Source organism: Pelmatolapia mariae, linkage group LG10_11, assembly GCF_036321145.2.
Source record: "Pelmatolapia mariae isolate MD_Pm_ZW linkage group LG10_11, Pm_UMD_F_2, whole genome shotgun sequence".
Classification (NCBI taxonomy): Eukaryota; Metazoa; Chordata; class Actinopteri; order Cichliformes; family Cichlidae; genus Pelmatolapia; species Pelmatolapia mariae.
This window is the reverse complement of record NC_086236.1, coordinates 74,424,798-74,433,387: the sequence shown is the minus strand read 5'-3', so window position 1 is coordinate 74,433,387 and position 8,590 is coordinate 74,424,798. Positions and strand designations below refer to the sequence as shown.

General features: G+C 46.5%; 1 long non-coding RNA gene across 1 annotated transcript; it reads right to left on the bottom strand.

Moving 5' to 3' along the window:
- Positions 1-842: 842 nt before the first annotated feature.
- LOC134637599 (uncharacterized) lies at positions 843-7,739 on the bottom strand. The gene is made up of 3 exons (XR_010095142.1): positions 7,684-7,739; positions 5,619-5,669; positions 843-895 (listed from the first exon to the last, which is right to left on the bottom strand). It is a non-coding gene; the product is annotated as an uncharacterized LOC134637599 (long non-coding RNA).
- Between the last annotated feature and the right edge of the window lie 851 nt (positions 7,740-8,590).

The window sequence follows — 8,590 nt, the reverse complement described above, 5'->3', positions numbered from 1 at the left end:
AAGCTTCGCCGACGAGAGGAGGAGTGGAGGTGAGAGGACCTGGCATCCTGGTGCCGAGGTTACCTGCAGGGTTCGATGGAGGAGGAACAAGATGCTGAGGACCTGGCAACCCGGTGCCGAGGTTAGCTGCGGTGTTTAACAGAGGAGGAATGAGTGACTGAGGACCTGGCATCCCGGTGCCAAATTTTTGCTGCGGAGTTTAGCAGAGGAGGGATGAGTGGCCGAGAACCTGGCAACTCGGTGCCGAGGTTTGCTGCGGAGTTCAGCAGAGGAGGGATGAGTGGCCGAGAACCTGGCAACTCGGTGCCGAGGTTTGCTGCGGAGTTCAGCAGAGGAGGGATGAGTGGCCGAGAACCTGGCAACCCAGTGCTGAGGTTGGCTGCGGAGTTTAGCAGAGGAGGGATGCGAAGGAGGGAATGGAGAGCGCAGAACTGGCAACCCTCGCTGAGTGCTGCACGTAGTAGGAGGAGCCGCTGAGGAAGGAGCGTGTGCAGCGGTGAGGAGGTCTGGTCGAGGCTGGCTCGGTGAGGCTGTGAGGAGCGAGGAGGCAGCGTTAATGGAGGCGTTGCCTTCGTTTATTCCTATTCCAGACAACCAGATCCAACTTTTTATATACTGACTTTCTTTTAACTTTAGTTAAGTCATTTGTTTCCAGCTGATGTCTCCTCAGAGAAAAGGTTTATGTTTTTAAAAGATAATCTCTAAACTCACTTTGTGTCCTGGAGCTCCTGGATCTCCATTCACACCTGAGTTCCCCTGTATCAATTACATATAAATTACAGTCAAAAGTTTAAGTTTAATAAAGAAAATGTTTAAATAGGACAAGCCTCACCCCTCGACCTCGGTTCCCTTCTCATCCTGGGTGCCCCTTTGGTCCCTGCACACCTTCCTCACCCTAAACACCAAAAAAAGAACAAATAAAAACAAGTCCTGACTCATGCACTTTGAACTGAAGCATGCTTCTGGTATCTCTTGTCATTGATGTAACACTCTTTGCACATGATGTGATTCTCTTGGCCTTATCAGGTCTTGACCTCCAGCTTACACAAGGGTGGTTTGCAGCTGATGTGAATAAATACCTCTGAGGCTGAGGCCATGATCCTACACCAGAAAAATGTGGAATGCTCACTCCAGGCCAGGAACCAGTTGTTGTCCCAAATGGAGAAGTTTAACTATGATGCAGATGCTGTACCAGTCTGTTCTGCTAAAGGGAGAGCTAAGCATGAAACTACAGATGTCAATTAATCGATTGATTTACCCTTTGATTCTAAAAAAGGTGATTGTGTTCATCTGGACGTTTTCAGTGGGAGAAACGTTTCCTCACTCATCCAGGTGACTTCTTCAGTCTCGGCTGACTGCAGGTTTCCAACCTTATAAAGATTTGCACAATGACTTAAACCAGCCCACTGTTCATTCAGTGGGCTGGAGGTCAGTTCCTTGATCATTATTATGCAAATTGTCATAATTGTGATCAATAACCATGAGTCCCATTCACAGAGAGTTGGGGAATGGCTGCAATCACAGCATTGTAAGATGGTGACAGATTTACCCTTAGGCCCCCTCCTCGATTCAGAGATGGTCTTTCCCTTTTCACGTAAATGGCCTCCTTGACTCCGCCCTCAAACCAGCGTTCCTCCCTGTCCAGGATGTGTACATCCTCATCATTGAAAGAGTGTCCACTGGCCTGTAGGTGTAAATAGACTGCAGAGTCCTGGCCTGACGAGGTAGCTCTTCTGTGTTGTAGCCAGAGGTTGTTTGGTTTCCCCGATGTATAAATCCTGGCAATTCTCCTGCACTTAACAGCGTACATTATGTTACTCGCTCTGTGTTGTAGCGTCCTGATGACACCCAGTTTGTGCTCCAGTGGATGATGAGAGTCAAACCTTAGATACTGATCCGTATGTGTAGGTTTACGGTACACGTCAGCTTTTAGATGTCCCCCATTACTGATGGAAATCTCACAGTCTAAGAAGGCTAACCTGCCACTTTTCATATCCTCCCTGGTGAATTTGATGTGTTGGTCCACCGAGTTAATGTGATCCGTGAAATGTAGTACGTCCTGAGATTTGATTTTCACCCAGGTGTCATCCACATATCTGAACCAATGGCTTGGTGGTGTTCCAGGGTAGGATAGCAAAGCCCTCTTTTCCACTTCTTCCATGTACAAATTGGCCACGATGGGTGAAACTGGGGAGCCCATGGCACACCCATGTTTCTGCCTGTAGAACTGACCCTTGTATGTGAAACAGGTGGAATGAAGACACAGTTCAAACACACTTGGTCGATGCTGAGAGTGGTCCTGTTGCTGCGGTTGGGGACATCTTTTAATCTCTTACGAACTACCTCCAACGCTTCCGTGACTGGGATGCAAGTGAAGAGAGATGTAACGTCGTACGAGACCATGGTTTCATCTGCCTCCATCCGGGCTTTAAAGTTAGTTTGAGGGTTCCTGATGGTCAGGGACAAATGCAATCGCATGGCAGGATGCTGTAAATGGACCAAATGTCAGTCAGGAGAACAACTGAGATAATCCATCCACAATATGAGGCTGGTCATTAATCTACTGCTGCATGGGCTGGGCTGTAGTTACATCGTAAGGATTTAAAAATTGAGCTTTAAAATGATTAGTAGTAATAAAAACCGAGAGAGGCCGACAGTGATCACTGACTGTTTTTAGGGGCTTGTTGAGATTAAATAGAACAAGATACAAAGCATTAAAACAAAACATTAAAACATGTTAAAAACACAGCCTTATTAAATGCAGACTACTTTGGGCCCGGAAGCAGGACTCATCACGTCATCACTTAAAGACCGGATAATGACATCTCTCATCTTCTCAACAAAATCCAGGGTGTTCTGGATGTGGTGTTCAGAGCTGCCCACCAGCGGGTTGAGGATTGAAGCCAGAAACTTGGAGATGTTATAGGTGACCGAGTTGATCATGCAGACAATCGGTCTTAAAGGTGCACCCTGTTTATGTATCTTCGGTAAACCACACAGACTTGGTGTAGACTCCCCTGGGTACAGCCTGTGGTATGAGGTCCGGTCAATAGCCTTGTCTTGTTCTAACTGCTTCAGACAGTCTATCACCCTCTTCCTGTAGCCACTTCCTGGGTCTCGTTTCAGGGGCTCATAAGTATTTTCATCACTGAGTAGTGACAAAACCTTCTCATGATAGTCTTTCTGGTTTAGCAATACTGTGCACCGACCCTTGTCTGCCGGAAGGATGATAATGTTGTTGTCATCACTAAGTGATGTGAGTGCCTTCCTCTCCTCCATGGTGATGTTGGATGCTGGGGGCTTTGCATTGCTGAGACAGGCCGAAACTTTTGTCCGTAGTTGCTCTGCTTCCACTTCTGCAATGTTGTTGTTTCGAATTGCTGTTTCTGTAGCTGTGATCAGCTCCACTAGCGGGATTTGTCTCAGTGTCACAACAAAATTCAACCCTTTAGCAAGAATGTTTTTCTCTGTTTGGCTGAGCTTCCTGTCAGACAAATTCTTCACCCACTTGTCCACATCCTCGGTGTCGCATCCTTCCCTCTTGAGGACACTCTCCGTATTTTGCGGTGGTTTCCAACGTACAACAAGTAAGTCAAACTTCCTTTGTTGCCTGTTCTTAGACTTCTTGTGCTGTGCTAGATGAGCCTTATTGGTGAATTCAAACACTTTTTTAAAAGTATTCTCATCTAGAAGCATGGTAAGTCTGTCGGATCCGCTCCTCTTTAGATTTTATAACGTCGATGGTAAAATTTATTTGTCTCACTCGTTCATTAAGCAGCTGGTGCTGTGCCTTCTGGAGGATTTTAGTTGCTCGGAGGCCTTTAACTGAAGAGCTCACTTGCAGACTTTTAGGAGTAATCCTGTTTTGTCTCAGGCTGAATCTCAGGTGGTTCCTGTAATCTGTGATCATATGTGCTGTTTGCTCATACTGACGTACAAGCCTTAGGCACTCCTTGCTAAAGTGGGTTAACATATCTTGATGCATGCTCAGTCATCCAGGTAAGTAAATCCCAAACGGTTGATTCTGTTCATCTGGAGGTTTTCAGTGGGAGAAACCAGCCCACTGAAGGAACAATGGGCTGTGAGCTCAGTTCCTTGATCATTAATATGCAAATTGTCATGAACATTGATCAACAACGAATGATCAAAGGCCATGAGTACCATTCACATAGAGTTGGTGACTGGCTGCAATCTGAAGAAGTCGCCTGGATGAGTGATGAAAGGTTTCTCCCGCTCATTGAGCATGCATCAAGACATTACTCTTTGATTCTACTGTCACCTATAGCCATGAGCTCTATGAGGCTCCATGAGCCTAAAAGAATAATTGCAGATGTAAGCAGAAGAAATGAATGTCCTCTGCGGTGGCTCAGCTCTTCTTAGAGACAGAGTGAGGAGTTATTCGGGAGGGGATCAGAGTATAGCCGGTACTCCTCCACATCAAAAAGAGCTAACTGAGGTGGGTTTAGCAAGGTGAGGTGAAAAAGTTGCTTGATAAATGGCAATAGTGAAATAACAAGCTAAATGAAACATATGACAAGAAGTCATTTTGTCCTAAATGAAATTTTCACGGGCGGCACAGTGGCACAGTGGTTAGCACTGCTGCTGCACAGCAAGAAGGTCCTGAGTTCAACTCCACCATCAGGCCGGGGTCTTTCTGTGTGGAGTTTGCATGTTCTCCCCGTGTTTGCGTGGGTTCTCCCCGGGTACTCCAGTTTCCTCAAACAGTCCAAAGACATGCTCTTAGTGGGGATAGGTTAATTGGAAACTCTAAATTGCCCATAGGTGTGAATGGTTGTCTATCTGTATCTACTAGCCCTGCGACAGACTGGCGACCTGTCCAGGGTTTACCCTGCCCTGTGACAGCTGGGATAGGCTCCAGCGCCCCCTGCGACCCTGAAAAGGATCAACAGAAGCGAATGGATGGATGAAATTTTCACATTTTTCCTCCAGCCTGTTGTGCCGTTTTATCATATAGATTGTTTTGGTGTGAGTAGCCCAGTGTTGAAGAGAAATCTGCATCAGTCCTATAGATTTTGGCCTTCACATAGCACCAAGAGAAGCAAAAGTCCCATAGTTTGCTACTGAATAATCCAAAACCTGTGAGCAGTTTCATATTGGGGTGGAACCAGACATTAGAGAAACCCTAATGAAACAGAAATGTTGTCTGTGCATAACCTCAGAAGTGGGAAACTGTGCCCCCCTCCTGAACTCAGACATGGGAGGGAAGCTCTAAGGTCAGCATCTGGTGGCCAGGTGTGAGTTTATTAGAGACGGCCTCGAGTGTGTCAGTTTGGATTTTTTATTCGTTTTAAGGCGTGAATATTAATGTACAAATGCCGTCACCCTTTAAAATATAATGTCCCAAATCTTATTGATTATCAAAAGCCAAAAATCTCACACCATATCTCTGCCTTGAAATGCCACTGGAGATGAAGAGAAAAGCAAAAGCATAATGTGGGTCACAGGAACTTGCTGTCATATTTCTATTTTATGTTTCTTCTGGCTTTCCATTTAATTAAGTGACTTAATTAGCTGATGAACAGCAGAAGAATAAACAGATTCATAATGTAAGTCGGTGGAAACAAGGGTTCATTTTAAATTGTAAAGAGAGGGTCTACCTTAGTGCCTTTAGGTCCTTGAAGTCCAAATCCATCTGTGCCATCTAGACCCTGAACACAGACAGAAACATGGAAGAGTGAGTGTGTGAGTATAAATAAAAACCAGGACACACTGATGAGAAGTGGGCTAATGGAATAAGGAGGCATACGTGGGCAGGAGATGAGAACAGGGCGCTGTTGGAAAGCTCTTATGCAGGTAACCCCAGCAGGTCAGGAGGGAGACATCATCACATCACCTGAGATGGGTACCAAGCCCCAAGTATGACAGAAGAAATGGGTACCTAAGAAGTTTAGCAAGCTGTCCATACCAGATACCTTGGAAAGTGCCAAGCAAAGATTTACAGCCTTGGCCAGTGGACAGAAGGCACCAGAGAGATAGAAGGCAGGAATAAACCAGCTGTTCTCCACAGAACTATTCAAGGTGCCTCAGTGGCAGGGGAACAATATGAGAACATCACCAACAAGGCTGGAGACGGAGCAATACTGGAGGAGCATATGGGAGAAGGACACAACCCATAACAGCAATGCTCAGTGGCCAGTGGATCTAAGAGCAGACCACAGCAACCTCCCTGAACACGGACCAGTAACCATCACAGTGGCAGACATCCAAGAAAGGGTCTCCAGTATGAAGAGTTGGACAGCACCAGGCCCCGACATGGTTCACGCCTACTGGCTGAAGAAGCTGACTGCACTCCACGAGCGCCTGGCAGCACAAATGAATGAGCTGATGAGAGACATCAGGAATGGCTAACTGAAGGCCGGCCAAAGGAGGCAATAGAAGCCAGGGTGTAAGATGCTAGCAGGCAGGGCATACATGGAACGCCATAACCAAGTGGCCGGCATAGTGTACACCAACATCTGTGCCGAGTATGGCCTGGGAGTCCTGAGGTCAAATGGGAGACGCCCCCAAGGGAGGTTAAGAACGACCGAGCTAAGATCCTGTGGGACTTCCAGATACAGACGGACAAAATGGTGGTGGCTAACCAACCAGACATAGTGGTGGTAGACAAGCAGAAGAAGACGGCCGTAGTGATCGATGTAGCGGTTCCGAATGACAGCAACATCAGGGTGAAGGAACACGAGAAGCTGGAGAAATATCAAGGGCTCAGAGAAGAGCTGGAGAAGAAGAGGAGGGTGGTTACCTTCACCATCCTCTTGGTGGTCCCAGTGATAATCGGAGCACTCAGTGTAGTGACTCCCAAGCTGGCTCCAGCAGATCTCTGTCCAGAAGAGTGAAGTCCTAGGAAAAGCTAAGATACTGCACAGGACCCTCAAGCTCCCAGACCTCTGGTAGAGGACCCACAGGGGCAAGGACTTAAAAACAAAAAAAAGTCTTATATTTTAGACTCCTGTAAGTAGCCGCCCTTTGCTGTGTTGACAGCGCTGCAAACCCTCGGCCTTCTCTCAGTGAGCTTCATGATGTCATCACCTGAAATAGTTTCACCTCACAGGTGTGCCTGTCAGGGTTCATTTGTGGAATTTCTTGCCTTCTTAATGCAGTTGGGACCATCAGTTGTGTTGGGCATAAGTCAGGTTGGTGCACAGCTGGCAGCCGTGTTTGACAACTGTTAGAATCCATATTATGGAAGAACCAATCAGCTAAGAGAAACAACAGTCCATCATTACTTTAAGAACTGAAGGTCAGTCAGTCTGGAAAATTGCTAAAACTTTGAACGTGTCCCCAAAATCCATCAAGCACTACGATGAAACTGTCTCACATGAGGACGCCCCAAGAAAGGAAGACCCAGAGTCCCCTCTGCTGCTCAGGATAAACTCATCCGAGCCACCAGCCTCAGATCAGAGCCCAGATAAATGCCACACAGAGCTCCAGTAGCAGACGCATCTCTACACGTTCAGAGGAGACTGTGTGAATCAGGCCTTTATGGTCAAACAGCTGCTGAGAAACCACGACAAGCAGGAGAGATTTGTTTGGACCAAGAAACACAAAGAATGGACATTAGACCAGTGGACATCTGTGCTGTGGTCTGATGAGTCCAAATCTGATCGCAGAGTGAAGGCACAAGGGTGCCATGAGAACTCAGGCATAGGAAGTGATGTCACACACCTTCTGTCCATTAGGGCCACGACCTCCAGCTGGCCCTGGTTCTCCAACTGGTCTATGTTTACCCTGCAGGAGGAACAGTTCACACTCTGTTAACATCATAAGCAGTAATACTGTTTAAATCAGTCACTATAGGCTGCACAGATGAAGTGACGCACTCACCTGAGATCCTGGAAAACAGGCATTCCTTTGGGTCCGGGTTCGCCAATATTCCCCCCGTCTCCCTGCAACAACATTAATGCCTGATTACGAGTGTATGTCCTTGTCATCAATCTGAATGAACACAAATATTTAAAGTTGCGTCCATACCTTTGGGACAGTGATTAAAATACGACTAAAGTGCAGACTTTCAGCTTTGACTCACAGCATTTATCAGAGGTTTTATTTTTTATTAACTGTTATATTAACTGTTCAGGAATTTCAGACATTTTTATGCACAGCCTCCCATTTTCGGGGGCCCAAAAGTAATTGGACAAACTTTTTGCCCAGAAGTAATTGGATTCAGGATCGCTTCTGAAACTTGAACTGGGAATCCGGCCTGAAGTCTGGAACCCATGAGGATCGGCTCTACAATGATCCCGTTTCCTCCCTTGAAGTGCTCTACAGCCCTTATTGTGTTTTTTTGTGCCTTCATCATTATCTGTTGGGCTGACATCATGTGATTCTCCCAAATCTTTGCCTTGAGCAACCTCTTGGGGTGCTCTTGCAGTTTGTTTTGGCTCATTATCCACCTGCTCTGTGAAGCTCAGTCTGTCTGCTCACATTCAGACCAATGTGACAGAGTTTAGCCCTGAACGCTTCACAGCTCATCCTGCTGCTCCCATCACATCATCAATAAACACCAGTGAGCCAGCTGAAAGTCTGCACTTCAACAGCATATTGACTGTGTGATTGAAAATCCATCGTAGTG